Raw genomic sequence first — 17,117 nt, 5'->3', positions numbered from 1 at the left:
CCCTCGTGTCCAGAGTCATTTTGCTGGAGCCTTGTTTTATGCTTACCTGGTCTATAGTGCGCCGGTGTGGGGCACAGCAGCATGGCTGTATGCACAGCTGGGGGGTCTGGGGCTGCCGCTGCGTTTGAGCGTGCAGACCAGCATTTCAGAGCAATGGGAGCTCATCAGGACCACTCTGGCTAAAGTGATGCAGGCTTCCAGAGACTGGTGCTGCTGGCTTTCATGGGAACCAGTGTGTTCAAATGCAGAAAAACACCGAGGAGAAAAATATATGTGATGATCCTAAGGCCAGAAGGATGTAGCTCAATCCAAGGTAAAACCTGGAGAAGGAAATACAGTACTGGTGGAATACGAGAAGTGATTTTAAATTCTTGCAAACAAAGGTACTTTTTGTGACCATGGCCCTTCCTTCTGCTATATCAGCACTTTGGCGGTAACAGCTTGGGAGTCTGAAATCAGTTTCTAAACCCTTGACCTCTTAGTGTGAAAAAGCAGCAGCAGGAGGAGGTGGATTTGCTGGGGATAAAGCTCTTATCCACAAACTGTTTATCATTTAATATCAATCTAGGGACAAAGATAGCCATAAATCCATGGGAAGCACCTACATTCTGTGTCCGTTCTAATACCAAATGGGATGTGTGCCAGGCAAGTGCACCGGGGAGTGGCTGCGCTCTTACTCCGTGAAAAGAAGTTTGCCAGAAAATTGGGTAAATTACAATTAGGCAAAAATTAGATTATTCAAGCAGGTGCTATTACATCTGTGTTTATCTGGATCAACACTGCTCCTTCCTAAATCTAAAATATTTCATTAGTTGTTTTAAATTATATTCTTTTGTCCAAAATTGGTACAGAAAAGCAGAGAAAGCATAAAGTTAAATTAAGTATTTCGATAGATGTGATTTTTCCTGCCTTTATTCCTACTTTCCTCCCTCTGTCTGAGATGTCCTATTTGCAGCTATGGTTAGGATAGACTTTCTGAGTTTGAAAGGACAGCGTCCAGAGCTGAATAATTGCTTGCTTAAGAGTTTCCCCTGGTCCATGTGGCATCCTAAGCGGTGTCCCAAGGCAGGCATCTGGCTCATTTTTCCTTATGGGCTGCCCACAGAAACTGTTCTGGGGGGTGCAAATCTTCTCAAAAAATCCTGATCCCCCCCTTTCTTGGAGATCAACAGCTGACTGCACAATATCCACCTCTACCCTTCAAAGGCTGTTCTTTCTCCTGGAAGACCTGTGTATCTCATGTTTCTGGTAGTTTTTCTAGCAGTATCAACTACTGCACAGTTCTGAGTCCTGTAACAAGGAAGCCTGGAGAAGCGGTCGGCCTCACGCCTGTGCTTGATGGGGAGAGAGCTGGGACTGCGCTCCTGGTGTGGAGGTGATGTGTTACGGCATTGCAGCATGAATGTACTGCTGCTCTGAGGCTCTGCTTTCCCTGAGGGACTTGGAGACTCAAAAGAAGGGGACTAAATGTTCTTAAATGTCAGTAGCTGACAGCTGACCATAGCCAGGGCTCCAGGAATCACCTTTGTCAGTGCACAATAGCAGCAAGTTCAGTGGCAGTCTCTAGCCTGTTCCACGTCCAAAGCTCTATGACAGTGATCACCCTGGGTTTGGTGGCAAGACGTGTGAGTCTCAGATGCGCCTTGAAGCCTGGTCTTGCCTTCCCCAGTCATCTTTTTTCCATTTCTTTCCCCCCTAGAGTATTTCAGTGCGTTACAGGGGAAATCTGCTGAGCAAAGTGGGTATCGGTGATCTTCCGTGCCAGGGCAGGGTCATTACTGCCTCATGACTTTGGTGCTGGGCGGAATGATGCCGTGGCAGCATAGATGTCTGCTCTGACCTAGTGTCTCCTGACACTTGTTCTGGGGCATTTCAGAGACAAAATGCTGCTCTTACAGTGCCCCGTCCCTGAAAAACTGCCCTGAATCATGGATAAGGACGAGTTGTCCATCTGAGGAGAGGCTGTGGCTTCCTCCTCCCGCTGCCTGCCACCTCGAGTGACAAAAGCCCCCCAACTCTTCCGTGACACTGCAGCAGCACCGTCACCTGCCAACTTGCCTGCGACCCATGCTGCAGTGCCCTGATGGCATTTCACCAGCCGTCTGTGGCCTGCTACCAAATGTGCCCCTTCGCCAAATACGCCACGAGAGCTGTGATCTGCCTAGGGCTGTGTGTACCTCGCTTTCCATGGGGCTTTTGTCTCGCTTTGGCTTCTCCAAGCAGCAGCAGGGGTTCTTCGATCTTGGATTGCCCCAGCTGTTGCTCTTTCTTGTCCCAGACTCACCCCTTCCCTCCAGGACTTCACATGCCCCCAAACATCTGGAGCGTCTGGCGTAGCCATGTCAGCAAGAGAGGACAGTCCTGGGCTCTCCAGGGTGGAGCGTGTTCCTGACTTCTTGCTGCTTAGGAAGCACGGGGCTGGGCTGCCGAGTGGCTCATCGTCTGCAATGCAGGCAGCATCTCCCCCTCCCCACCCTCAGACAGACCCAGATGCCAGGGTCGGCAAGCGAGGGCACCACGAGGGGACCTGCCAGCTCTGCCACTGCAGCTGCTCCCTCTGTTGCTGGCAGCTGGGCTTGAATATTCATGGCAACAAAAGATTAGCACTGTGTGTGCTTGGCACTGGAGACAGATAAACTTTCTTGAGGTGCCGGTGGCTCTGTTCTCATCCCATTCAAAGAGCTCGCTCCCTCTCCCCCGCTCCACTTGTCTGCTTCATCGACCAGCTGATTCTCTTGCTGCATAAATGGCCTCTGTTGGGAGAGGGAGGCCAGCAGCTTGATTAAGCATTCAGCAAAGTGGTTCGGAGTCCAGACAAACCAGCGTGGATCTTGCCAACACTTACACTGGGTTGGCACTGAGGAAAGCCAGGAAAAAAGCTCATTTATAAACGGATGAAATTTTGCGAGGCATCGGAGTGGACTTATGAGCTGCTATCCCTTGATCAAGTGATTTAGACATTTAAGACCATCGTTCTTTCTGACTTCTACTGAGATTTAGGGGTTTGAGTGTCTAAAGAACATTCAAGAATGAGACTTAGGCCTTTCAGTTACTTAGAAACTTTTCAGTTTCACCTCACATTGTCACTGATGGGTTTAAAATACTGTCTGCCACTTCTCCCTTTGCTCTGAACTGGCCTGGAAATGGAAAAAAAAAAAAAAAAAAAAAGAGAAAAGCAAAAAAATCCTATAAAGGTTTGTTATCAAATTATTGATGCTGGTCAGAAGTGAGAGAGGAGAACTCTGTTGCTCTCCTATTTTTGCCAGTAGGTTATTATTTGTGAAAGGAGCCCGCAGTTGTGGCAAGGCTGTAACGCTGGTGAAGGTGACGGTACAGGACAGCTGGCAGCTTTGAAAACTGCCACAGGTAAGGGGTGACCAACCTGGGCAGACAGAAAATGTGAGCTGCGAGTGCGATGTGAAGTGCTGCTGTGACAATCTAGGAGACGCCCTTACAACCTTGTATTTCTCAGCACAAATTTTTGGTCCTCCCTGGGCTGGCAGGGCTCTTCACATTTAGCCCAGAGCTGGTGAGTTGCTCGTGCTTGGAAGGGAAACCTGCAAGGGGAAACAGGCAAACAGTGGCTGGAGGTGGAAGAAGGATTGGGTACAAATGACCAAGGGAAGCCATCGGCACGATGGCGGTAGCTTTGCAAAAGCATTCAGCAGCAGGCAGAAGTGGCTGGGCTATTGGGCTGCCTTGCTCTCTCACCCGGTGCATCTTCCTTTTCCCACCCGGGCAGGGCTGGTCGGTGGCAGCTGGTGGCAGGGTGGGAATTGTGACCAGCTGAGCCACTTTGTTGCTTCAGTGGCCCTGCTCAGGCTCTGGTGCTGCAGCTTTCCCTTGGGAAGCATGTTGCTCTCTCCGTGTGCCGTGCCAGGGGTCAAGGTGCCCGACCCAGGCTTCTCAGCTTCCCCCAGGGCTCTGCATTAACTTTTAGACTTCATGGCCCCCAGATAAGTGCATCGTCAGGGTTAGTCCTTGGTAGACAGAGCAAACTTTACCCCCTCAAATTTAAAGAGATTTCTTTTCGGTCAGCGGAGAGAAAGCAAACCCGCTGAGCTGTGTCAGCTCTCTGCTTTAGGTTGAGGTGAACCATACCGTAGCAATGCCTGCATCTCTTCAGTTGTTAGAAGGGAGTCTAGACAACCAGATCAAATGTAGACACCTGTGCTGTAGGTAGATAAAGTGGCTGCACTGATCTCCCGAGAGCAGCCCAGGGATAGCAGCACCCCAGGGAACATCAGCATCTCCAAAACTGTCTGAAGCCAGAGGGATGAACCATGTTCATGCTTGGAAGAACCGCAAGAGTCATGGCCCTGCACCATGTAACGCAGTCTCGTGCTGACAGTGGAGAGAGGGAGAGGAGCTTTCTAGATCTTACCCAGGACGTCATATAATGAGGGTTTTGGGCGCCCAGCAGTCGGCAAATGCCACAAAAGGCGACATGATGGGTCTGCTCAGAGTAGCCAAATAATTATCCTGCCTTGGCAAACCACATGGGTCTTCAAGTCAGGATAATATTAATAGTTTATTATTTGCTGCTGTGTGGGAAATGGGAATAATTTTGAGTTTTCAATGATTTTCTAGGAAATTAACTTCTGATGCCAAAAGGCAGGCTGCTGCGTTGCTAACCATTCTCCAAGGATGACAGTGGGGGAAGAAAAGAGCTTGGGGGCATGGCTACCTACTCGTTCTCCATCTGACACTGCTGTAGTCACAGCCTGCCCAGATTCGGCTTGACAGGTCTCTTGTGAGGACAACTGAAACAACCTCATTAGAAAAGAAGAATAAAACTTCAGAAATGAAAGGTAAAATTTGCTTCTGCCGGTTTCATGAGTCTATTGGGAAACATGATCCTCGCTGTGTGTGAAGTCACGCTGTACGGCCAGTGCTGTCTAGGAGTCCACAAGCCTTTTCCAACATCCTTAGCTGGACAGGTCTTTTTGAAGCTAATGTTTTCCTCTCATGCTGTCACAAACGAATTCCCCGTAACGACGATCACCCCTTGGGCTGTTAGGTGGCTTCTCAGCAATGTACTGCTCTCTTGCTTTGAGGAGATGCAACACAACATTGTGCTGGTTCATTCCCAAGCAGCAGGAGGACTTTTCTTACCTCTTCAATATTATTCTTTTTTTTTTTTTTTTTTTTTTTTTCTCTCAAGCCACAGTTAGGATCTCAAGAGTTTTGCTTCAGCAGATTGTAATTTTCTTCTCCCTTCACTGATTTTCACAGAGCTCTCCATCCTCCGTTTGCAGCCAGGGAGCGTTTACCACCCGGTGCATTAGCTGGTGCCTTCCCTAGCCTGTGTTGCCACACAGTGCAGCATTTGTCACGGCCGTATTCTGGGCTGTGGAAATGCTGCTCACCTTCTCATCCGTGCTGTGTGTCACGGGCAGCCCTGACTCCTCCAGTCCCCTCACAGAGGGAAAGGAAAGCCATCACTCAGCACAATTTTTATCGGATCCAGCCACATGGAGACACAAGCTGGAATTAACACTTTCTCACACAAGCATGGAGCAGGCTGCCACTTCTTCAGGTCTTTCAGCCTCTCTTGAGCTGCCTGTCTCTTTGGGGCCATTGTAGTGACGCGTGTAGGCAACGCTGCTGCTGCTGATACCAAAGCCACGAGTGTGCCCAGGCTGTTCATTGCAGCGCCTCGGGTAATAAGCTGTCACATCTGGCCATGCACTGCAGCTTATTTGCTGCCAGTTTCACTGGGAGATAAGAAAGCACCTTCCCCGTGGGCACTGGGACGCTGCAGCCTCTCCGCAGCAAGCAGCCCCTGGGGCAGCCCCTACCCCATTCCTAGAGGTAACCACAACAGCAGGCGAGTGATTCATGTGCAGAGCAAAGCCATCTCGGCCAGACTCACCTTGCATGAAGAACTGGCTCCGGATATTAGGCCTTTGTATTTTAATGTTCTTATTTTATTCTTATTTTAAATATAAACCCAAGCAAATAGCAGAGAAATCCTTTCTTAATATAGACCAAGTGTCTGGGAGGGTCCTTAATTATTTGTCAGCACGAGGAGTGTCCATCCGTGCACCCAGGTGTAACCCCTCATCTTAAAGTGTGAAATCTGAAAGAAATATCTGATGGCCTCAGAGAAATGGGCAGAGGGCAGAGCGGAGATTCAGGACTCCCTGCTCTGAACTCCACTCCGGGATGCCCCTTCCTAAGAGGGTGCTCCAAGATACTGAAGCTTAATAGCTATTGCAATCAGTGGGACATCTTGGAGGCCCCAAACCTGGGTGTTCTTAGAGCTACTGCCAGCTTCTCTTTAAATTTAGCATTTGGATTTTGAGACAGGGAGCTCCTGCCGTTGCTCAGGGTGACTTTTCCTGGCTAAAAGTTGTACCGGCAGCTGCAGGCAGTGCTCTTACCCCATTGCTGGCAGCTGGCTGGGCTGCCACTGCAGAAGTACCAGCGTACCCTTGCGACATGAGGATGCTGGGACCTCAGGACAGACACAGCAGCTATCTTTATCCAGACCCAGAGCACAACTCAGTAAGAAGGGTGTATTGTACAACTGCATTTTTAAAAGCTTCTCTTTCATACAGCTTGTATGCAAAGATGCGCAACTGCAGAGGTAAGGAGACACTGGAAATTAAGGAGGCTTTGGGAAACAAGGCCTTTTTTTTACATTAACTTTGAATGTTGATGGACTTTAAGTGAAGCTGAGAAATGCAGTGTGGCTCTTGCAGCTGAGAAGAGCTACAAGAACATGAGGCTTTTATTTCCTGAAGCACGAGTGTGATTTAGAGGGCCAGAGATGAGAGCGGTGCTAGAAAATCAAAAGACAAAAGGAACCAAAGAATAGTGGAGAGACAGACTTGCCGATTCCTAGGCATCTCTCTGGGGGATTCTAAAGAACTTCTTAAAGGACTTTGAAACAAGGCAACCTGGCAGCATTCATTTTGTAGAAATTACAGAGGCAAATGTGAATTTGGAACCTGCAAACGAAACAAATTACTTAATGAATTTTCCGAGAAAGTGCACCACCTCAGTCAGCAACTGAAAGACTGCTTAGTCCATAGAAATGGCCGGGGTTGTAAAAAAACAAACAAACAAAAAATCCCCTTGCAGTTTGCATGAAGATTGCAGAGATAAGGCTCTCAGAGTACAACAGGAAGCTCGGAGCTGGCAGCAAACCTGCTCCTATAAGGAATCTTGGAAGAGGTTTAAAGAGGCAGAGTGTTGGGACAGGGAGGGGAAATGAGTAACAAACAGGAACCCTGCACAAAAACAACTGACTTCTGCAGCAGCCTGTGACGCTGGCCTTTCTCATGCGGCGCAGGGAGGCAGGGATGCTTCATTCTTAAACTTTCACCCTTGACAACAGCAGGCCAAGCAGCAGTGTTACGTAGCAAAGCGTTGCGTTTTACAGCACTTCTCTCCTGTTACCCTTCCTGTTGCTTTTCCATGAATCAATTATTATCAATGAATTGATCTTATTGGGAAAGAGCTGATGGTTTTACTAGTAGGTGTATGTGCACGTGTGTGCATGTACACACATATTTGCAGATTAGCTGACTCTGTTTTCTTTGGGGTAAGCACAGAGCTTTCCTGGTGACACTGGCAGGCACAAGTACTTATGTCCCCTGAGGACAGAGACCCCCAAGGAGCAGCTATTGGGTGTGCAGTGGCACTGTGACGTTGAGTTTAGATGTTGTCTTGACAATTGCAGTGTGATTGGTTGGGCTGCAGAAAAAATACCTGCTTACCTGGTGAGGGTAGTAAATTGCACGTATGAGCAGAGATGGGATACACTGCGTAGTCACATGGATCAGCACTGGTTAGCCACAGGTTTCTCATTTAATAACGGAATGCCTTGATTAAAAATGTAACCGTCTGTTGGAACGAGGCATTGTAGAGGGCTAGGGACATACACCAGGAGTTTTGTCCTGTGCTGCTTTTTGTAGACAACGCGATTTCCATTGCAAAGCACGTCCGTCCTTGTGAGCTGGCTGCCCGGCACTGGGCAAGCTGCTGTAGCAGCCTCTCTGGCACTGCTCAGGTTTCAGCCTGGAGGATGCAAGTTCTGCAGGACTGAGGAAATTAATTGGGTCCAAAAAATTACACTCTGTCTTTCACAATAATAACGGGAAAATGTCTTCCAGGCTGTCACCTTGATTGTATAGCTAGTTACTCACGTTCTGAGGGGAGAACTATAGTGAACAGCGGATAAGGTATGGATGGAAACCAAAGAATGAGCAGCTTCACCTGCCTGGTATCCTGCCATAAAGTGCTTTGCTACTGGCACTGCTCATGCTTTAGCAGAGAGGATAAACGACACCGTTCTGCACAGCTACCAACTGCTGATGCAAAGGTTTGACAGACACGCTTACAACCTGTAGCTGCCTGCCCTGCCCCTGTGCCAGCGGTGACCATCCCCACCCCGTCACGCGTACCCACTTCCCCAGCAGGGTACGTGGCACCTTAGCTTAACCCAGCCACCCGCAGCCTGGGGAGCTGGGGAGGGGTTGTGGTGCCACGTAAAGTACTGGGGTCTGCAGCAGAGGAACAGGGAGTGAGGACATGGACAGCTAAATCTTCCCTCGGCTGTAACTCCATGCCATGCACCAGGCCCAATGTTTATTCCTGAAGCTGAAGCTTAAGGAGAGGAAAATCCAGATGTAGCTAGTCTTTCCTGGCTTTCTAATGGCAACAGTAATGATTCAGCCTGAAAGAATGTCTAAACATATATAGAAGTAATGAGTTTACATGGTGCAGTTTAGTGCTGTGCTTGCTTCTGGATGAAAACTGGAAAAAAAACCCAGGTGTTGCTGTCTGTCTCATCCCTACCTGTTTTCAGCAGCTTGACTTGAAGGCTCTCAGGGATGGAGCCATGGAGCACAGGCAGCAGACCTTGCACAGGAAGACAGGGGGGTCCACTCAACAGAAGCTCCCTGTTTTTTCCAGGCTAACACTTTTAAAAAATACTTACACAAACCACCCAACTCTTCCCAGTGAAAGAAAACAACAGTTTTACCAGGCAGTTTCACTCATGGCCAGTATAAATCAGCATCTTTCACTGACCGCAGTGAGGGGCAATACTTTTCGGCAGCCAGTCACTTTGGTTCCCAGGGTTGTTGGTGTGGGGCCATGAATTGTCATCTTCTTAGCACTGATGGATGTTCTTAACAGGAGCATTTCCGAGTTAACTAAGTGACTAAAGACTGAATGAATGGAAACAGTTTGGGTCAAATGAATTCTTCATTCGTATCTCAGAGGAGAGCATGTCATTTTAGGACCTCAGAGGAGCAGAATGTGGGATGTATGTGTACACAGCTCAGCAAACTGTCAGCGCAGAACACTAACAAATTCATAAGAGCTGCCCTTAAATGCACTGTTAGGAGGCCAAGTGATTAATAGGTTGATCTGTCGAAACTGTTAGTTTCCTAAAAGCATAACCGAGTGTACTCATTGCTTACGGTACAAGGAGCTGTTATTAACATTCCAATAGCTGTTTTTCGTTAAAGACATCTGTGACTTAGAACTGTGAAAGCCTGTTTGGTTTTGCATTTGTGTGTTAAATAAACGAAACACTGCGTTTGTATACCCAGCACATGTTTCCTTTAAGGGGTTTGCTTTCAAAGCAGTCAAAGCAAAATACATTGCCTTGTGGCAGAGGCAGCTCATGGGGCAGCACTTTGCAGCTCGTGGGTTTTCATCTCATGTGAGGACAGTGTGACCTCGGAAGACTTGAGTTCCTTCATGCAATGTTTGTTTTCCATACCAAGATGCTCCTCTGCTCTTACACAACATGTGGACCCCAGGCATCTGGGAACTTGCTTTTTGGCAGCCGTATTTCTAACATACAAATATTGCAGAAGAATTTCTCCCTCCCCACCCGCAATGCCACATATGTGCCTCATGCCTGTACCTCTTTCTCCAGTTGCTGGAGAAGGCAAAGCAGAACTGTAATTGCCAGTAAATTCTGCCTCAACAACTGTCAGCAGCCTAGGAAAGATTATGAAATCACAGATGGGGCAAGGAGACAGGATATTAGGGACATGGTGTAAGGTGGGCTTGGGAGTCCTGGGTTAACGGTTGGATTTGATGATCTTAAAGGTCTTTTCCAGCCTAAGTGATTATATGATAGTGCAGTGGTTAAAGACCTGTTTACCCTGGGCAGCCCGAGTCTGGCAGGCTGGTGAGTGGTCACCTGGGCTTGGGTCCACAAAAGGACTTCCTCAAGGCTGAATCGTGTGCTACTGAAACCCTGCTGAGCCGATGTCATAGCCATGGCACTGATGTTCTGTGGGCAATGTGTGTTCTGATGGATTTGTAACATATGCACTTGTCATACAAGGAGCAGGAACTGCTCAAGTATCAGAGTCTGAAACCGTCCATCCCTCTTCCCACCCAAGAGCACTAACCTCTGGACTGCAGCCGAGGGTCCCTGTCGCCTGCTCTCTCTGGTGCTTAGTGATCTGGTCAGCAGGACCTCCGCCTCCTGAACCTGCACCTCCCAGGCAAACGCCTCACCTCCTGTACGATAGGGTCTGGAGAGAAAGGGCGCCCTTAAACTGTTAGTCTGAAGCTGTTCCTGTCACGGGACTGGCCAGGGATAGCGATGAATAGGAGCATCACACAATTATTTATGTCCTCCTTCTTCAGAGGAATGGGGCTGCTGAACCCTCTTCTCCCAGGAATCTGCAGTCTTAGCTGGAAACATACATGTGACAGAGCAAGAAACAACCCAGAACAGCAGCAACAGCACAACCTGGAACTCCACCAAAGGGGAAAGCCTCAGGGCTTCATGCTGTGGTCAGGAGAGCTGGGAGATCCTCACAGAGGTCTCTGGACGGGAGAGCTGCTCCTGCTCGGGCTGGGGGAGCAGAGCCCACTCAGCGTGCCAGTGGAGGAGTCCTCACAGCCTACTTCTGAGGGGGGAAGCAGGAGAGGTTTGGGGGGACTATTTGTGGTTGAGAAAGGACTGGCACTTTACAAGAAATCGAGTCACCCTCCCCTGTGTTCAGGGAAACTCTTGCTTAGGGTAGGAGGCTGGGACCCTCCAGGCTTTGTTGCATCAGGGGCTCTGTGGACACACTGAGCATACACAGGCTGCACAGAAGAAGGTTGATCCATCGCTCGGGTCAAAAGGGGAAGAGCAGCAGCAGCCTGAATAAATTTCTTGCAACGCTGGGGCAGGACATGGATGGGCAGCTGTTCTAGTATGGGAAGATGTTTTTACTGAAATAGATGAGACTGCCTTTAATTTTCGATTACCAGCAAACTGGATGATTTCCTCAGCAGATGGGATGTCTCACTTCGTACTCATTCTCGTTACATCAATATTCAGACTCCACTGCGTGCTCTTCTGGTGAATCATGTTTGTAAACTGTACGGTGCAGCTACTCAGGTATTGGGCAAGGTCCTGTCAGTTTCTGGATGCTGGAAGCCTGGAAGCTATTAAAACAATTGGAAATGTCCAAGAAGAGACAATTTTATAACCTGCCCTCATTCCTACTTCCTTGGGGCCAGTCTTAGATCGTGGACTAAGATGTTACCAGTGACCAGCACAGACTGGGAGGTAGTACATGTGCTAGCTAGAAGATGCTGCAGCATGTTTACATGCTGTTATTCTGAGTCAGGAGATGACTATGCAGCTCTCTCCAAACACACGTGAGCTGTATGCCTCCATGCTTTTGGCTGACTGAAAGTTGTGTAAATGTGACGAGCTGCTCAGCATCAGGGCTGCCTGAGAGGAGAGCCTTAGCTCGGGTTTGCAATCCTGTCCCACTCTCCTCACTGCACTGGCCAGATTCCCGCTCTCAACAAGCAATAAAGAGTCTGCGGCTGCTCACAAAGGACCAGATCATGATGCTCTCATCTGACATCCTTCCCATGGATCAGCTCTGGCCCAGAGGCTAGTGATGAAGCACACACTCCACAAACTAAGCAGCCACTGTTTAAAGTACAAGGGCCTGACTCTTTTCTTACTCGCAGCAGATGGAGAAGAAAACACACCAGTCAAGGACTCTGTAAATGGAGCTGGCAGTGCTTTCCTGAGTCAGCAGACAGCTTGAAACAATGGCTCAGAGAAGTGCGTCCTGCCTTCATTCATCGCACGAGGAGACTTGCCACCGAGTCCCACGGAAACAATGTGAACGGCCATATTCAGGGTTTCACTGCTGATTATTTTAGCAGACAGGATGGGGACAGGGTAGGAATGAGACCCATATGGGAAGTGGGAATTGCATGGTAGGAAGTGGGGAGACAACACAGAAAAAAATCAGGGAAGGGGGAAAGAAACAAAGACAGGAGGGGGTGAAAGAATGAACCCTCAAGGGCAGACATGATGGTGATAATAAGGTACTTGCTCTTTATCTCCGAGTGACACTGGACACAGCATGGCAGGAACAGAGCTAACAGGATGAAGATAACTGGGCCATTTCTTCCTCATTGCATGTTTCACTTGTCTGCTGTGTCCGTATCATTTGGGGAGAATTGTTCTCCAGCCGGAGGACGCAAGCCGCCCTTTCGGCATATCCCAGCCCATCAGCCGTGAGAAAGCATCTCCCTTCAGCCCGGCTGAGATTAGGCATGTGGCGTGGGCCAGGTCACCTGGGCTCTGCCAGAGGTCGGCACTGCCAGAGGGGGTTTATTGGTTGTCAGTGTCTTAGGACCAGAGGAACCATCTCCTGGAGGTGTCTGTCCTTCTCCACCCCTCTGCAAGGAGCCAGACTCTCAGCTGTTCTCCAGGGAGGTGAAACCCACGCCACGGGTGGGTAGGAAGGAGTGTGTGTGCCCCATGCTGGATGTGCCTGCACTCCTCTGTGGTGTGTCGGAGCCCCTGCTCTGCTAAATGCAATGGTGAGCCACCTGCCTTCCAGGTGTCAGATGCTTAGGACAGGGAACAAGTCTGTGTTTCTTTCTTCCAAGACGCAGCAAATTACTGCTCTGGAGAAGCCATACGGCACATCTGTACCAGTAAATTAAATGAACCCAGGGCTTTTCGCAGGCACCGAGGCCAGCTAGCATTGAACCACTCATGTTCATACTGGTTGAGCTAATTGCCGTAGCATGCCTGGAGCTGTGTGCTGGCCGGCTCAGGACAGAGCTGTGCAAGAGACACTTTTATTTGATAAGGGAGGCAATGTATCCAGTGCCTGGCAATATTCAATTTACTAGTATAGAGGAACCTATATCCTACATTACCCTGAAGACATCACTTTCTTACAGGAGCCTCATATAGAATCACAGAATTGTTTGCATACTGCTCTGTCCTGCCATTCCCAAAGCACCTCTGGCTGCTGCCCCAGCTACTGATCTTGGAGCAAAGCACAGAGTGGAAACGTCTCAGCACCACCCAAGGGGATTCAGCACCATTTCTTCACCCAGCCCTCACTGGGGTCTCATGAGCCCTGAAAGCAGAAGGAATTGCTAAGCTTTGCAGGGTGAGTAATTCTGGTTGTTCCTGCCGAAAGAAAGGAGAACTTCAGGTCTGTCAGAAGTGGTTGGGTTTGACAGCTGCCCGCTATCGCACAGTGGGGAAGCATCCTTGGCACCGTGAGCAGGCAGGATGTTTACTACCGGGGATTCAACAGAAACTACCAGAAAGGATTGTGATAAGTGGATCTGATACATTTTACAACCCTTGAGGGCCTTTTCCTAATTTGCCATGTGACTTATCAACCTGTTATTGTCCTCTAGTGCTTTCCACATATTGATGGCACTGCCCTTGAAAAGCCCATGGCCTAATATGTTGAATGATATTATTGTGTGTGGAAAGACAATAGAATTGTAGGTCACAGACTGGAGGGGGACATGTGAATGTGGAAACTGAGCAAGCTGGAGACTTATTTCCAAGTGCCAGTTTCTGCAGGCCAAGTTCTCAGAGGATTCATGAAGCAATACCCACACCCTGGCGCTGCCATCACCACAAGCCAAGAGAAGCAACTGATTCACCTTCTTTTCTGAGCCATGCAAGGCTGAGCTGCTGCTGCCAAATCCTGCAGCGCAATGCAAGCTGTGTCTAGTTAGGTCACACTGGGGTCTTGCAGAACATGGTATTAGTGGCCCTGTTTTACAGAGAGGGAAATGGGAAAGATGCTTAAAGCTCTGTAAGATTAAAGAGCATCCAATAGCAGAAGGAAACACACCAGTCCCCCAAGCCCCTGCTCTTGCCATTTTAGATGGGGTTCTCCAAACTGGGAGATTTGAGAGAGGGTCCCACTGTACCCAAGGCATTGCCCTGGGATCATCTCCCTCCTTATGGAGTCCCTCAATGGTTTTCATTATCACCATTGCCATAAACATTGACCCAGGAGGTCACTTCCCCTCCGACTCGCTGTCAATGCCACTGACACTATTTCTTTATACGGGAGAATTTGGCTTGAAAGTGTTTAATGCGCCAATCCAGCTGCAGCTGCTGGGTGAAATGCAAGCAAAGGTCAGGTCAGCAGGCAGCTCTCCATGTACTTCCAACAGGACATCCAGTTTACGTATCCTTCAAATTAAGGCTAAATATGGACTGGGTTTATCAAATCCAGAAGCTGCTAGGTAGAGAGAAATTTGCCCTGGGCTCCTGCAACTAGAAAAGTCCCCTTCAGGACTGGGTCAGCAACTGATTTATATTGCCTCGGCATGGGGGATGTTGAACCTGAGATTCCTAGCAGGTCAGGAATTAAAATAAGACTCAGCTCTGGTCTTTGCTCCAGACAAAGTGCAAAGCAAACCCTGCCCCAATCCCAGTTTCAGACAAGTCCAGTCCCAGCACAGCTGCACAGACCTGTTTTCTCCCTGTCATTACAGGGGCTCCAGGCTGACTGCGCCAGAGGGGCTCCGTGGCTGCGCTTCTGATCTGTTTTCAACCACAGAACAAGTGGCAGGGGAGAAGATGTCTTTTTCTTGCTCCTTGGTTCAAGGTCTGTTGGACAAGCAAACAGTAATGAGAGTCAAGAGGTGGTAAATGAGTGTTAGTGTGGAGACTGACCCGGGAACCAGCCTTGCACAGGGAGATGCATTCTCCGTGGTGGAAAGAGTAGCAGCAGCTCCAGCAGCACGGCTCCTGCGAGCCCCTCCTGACAGCCCGCAGTGGCCAAGGGGAAGGGGATGGATGGCGCTTCCCAGCCTGGAGACTTCAGAGGCTGGCCCGCACGGGAGGGCAGGTGAAACAAACAGGGCTGGGGCAGCCTCAGCACCAGGAGGCACCGGGAGAGCCAGCGGTTGTCCTGCTGGCAGGTGCTCCAGCACCCGAGGGGCTTTGCAGGGGGACAGTGCCTGCGGGGTGCTAGGGCGGGGGTGTGCGGCCATTGCCACGTGCTTTGGTGACAGCAGGGTCCTGGTGCGGCTGGGCAGGCCCCTGGCAGCCGAACACAGCCCTGGCCCGGCTGGGGGTCCCGCGGCAGGGACCTGAGGGTCCCCTCACCCCGGCAGCAGGGCAGGGCCGCGATGGGTGCAGGCCCCTGCAGGCCGGCGGCAGCGGAACCCTGCAGCAGTGCAGAGCCTGTGTGCTGAGCCCAGCCTGCCCCCGGGCTGGGTACTGCCCTGGGGGGCTGGGTACTGCCCCGGGCTCCTAGCCGGCGCCTCCCGAGGGGTTTGTCCCACCCCCGGCGGCTCGGTGCCCCGGCAGGGGCCCTGTGACAGGCGTCCCCCGCTGGGGCCGGGCCACCCCCTTCCACTTGTCGCCCTCAGCACAAGCCACTAGTGCCCGTCCTCCCGGGCCCCTGCGGCCCGCTGGGCGCTGCCGCGGCCCGCTGGGCGCTGCCTCAGCCCCCCGGGGCCCGGCGGGTGGCGGAGAGCGAGGCCCGGCCCCGGCGCGGCACCGAGGGCGGCCGGGCGGCCGCTAGGGGGGTGCCGAGGGCCGGGCGGGCCGCTGGGCCCTGCCGCGCTGCCGCTCCCAGAAAAGGCCGCGGCTGCGGCGCGCTGTGGGGGGTGAGGGCTTGCGCTGCGCCGCTGCTCCTCGGCTGCCGGCCTCCGTGGCCCTTGCGCAAGGCCCCGGCTGAGGAGCGGGGCCGTGGGGCGATGGAGCCCGTGGGCAGTGAGGGCCATGGAGCCCATGTGGCCGTGGGGCCTGCGAGGCAGTGAGGCCCATGGAGCGGTGAGGCCCATGGAGCGGTGAGGCCTGTGAGGCCGTGGGGGCCCGTGGAGCAGTGAGGCTGTGGGGCCCATGAGGTAGTGAGGTGGTGAGGCCCATGGGGCAGTGAGGCCGTGGGGCCCATGAGGTAGTGAGGTGGTGAGGCCCATGGGGCAGTGAGGCCGTGGGGCCCATGAGGCAGTCAGACCTGTGGGGTGGTGAGGCCTGTGGGGCAGTGAGGCCCGTGGGGTGGTGAGGCCATGGGGCAGTGAGGCTGTGGGGCCCACAGGTGTTTCTCGGGGCCCTGGTCGCAGCCAGAGGCATCAGGTGTCCTGGTGCTGAGGAAGTGGGACCAGGCAGGGCTGAGTGATGCCATCAGCCATCATTTCCTCAGGAAACGGTGGGAACCTGTGAGCAGCCCGCAGCCAAAGCCTTCTTAAGATTTAAGCCTTTCCCTAGGAAACAGAGCCTGGGATTCCCTGGTACCTCCTTAGGGAGTGTGCTTTTGGGACTAATTTGGGCAGCCGGTGGGTGGTGGTGCTTCTCCACGCCAGGCTGGCAGAGAGGCCTGGGAGTGGGGAAGCCGCTGAGGGCAGGTGCGAGGCCCTCAGACCCAGGGCAGGATTTGGCGTCTCGCTGCTTCTCCCCTTGCTTTTTGCACTGCTGTGAACTCAGCAGCTGCACAATGGTTCCCCTCAGGATGTGCAAAAGGGTGAAAACACCTGAGAAGAGCAGGTTTCTCTGGAAGTCCCCAGCAGCTGGAGCAGGAGTGCTCCTGTTCATTCCCTCCTTTAAAACAGTCCTCCAGGTACCTCTGACTGATGTTTGGGGAGCACAGAACAGAATCGCTCCTGTCATGAAGACATATGGGACGTCATCGGAAACCAGTGTGTAGTCAGTGCTTTCTTGCAAAACTTTAACCACTGAAATGCTCTCCCACCAAAGACATCAAAGCTGATAAATCAGGAAGTTTTCAGTTTGGCACAGTCAGCTTTGCTGAAGCCGTGTAGAACATGATACTCCAGATCTGCTCTGTGGCCAGCACATATGTTGTGCAGCATCCAGATGTACAAACTTGCTAGGGGTT

At 51.2% G+C, this 17,117-nt stretch overlaps 1 long non-coding RNA gene across 1 annotated transcript in view; it reads right to left on the bottom strand.

The window, feature by feature from the left end:
* The window catches only part of LOC308067312, a 65,422-nt gene that overhangs the window by 21,385 nt on the left and 26,920 nt on the right, over positions 1-17,117 (bottom strand). The window contains exon 2 of the long non-coding RNA XR_013929519.1: positions 1-17,117. This exon is cut by the window's left edge and continues 21,385 nt beyond it; it is cut by the window's right edge and continues 18,030 nt beyond it. This is a non-coding gene — a long non-coding RNA (uncharacterized lncRNA).

The sequence above is a fragment of the Falco punctatus genome (genome assembly GCF_963210335.1).
Source record: "Falco punctatus genome assembly, chromosome: 7".
NCBI lineage: Eukaryota > Metazoa > Chordata > Aves > Falconiformes > Falconidae > Falco > Falco punctatus.
This window is presented reverse-complemented; position numbering and strand designations above follow the sequence as displayed.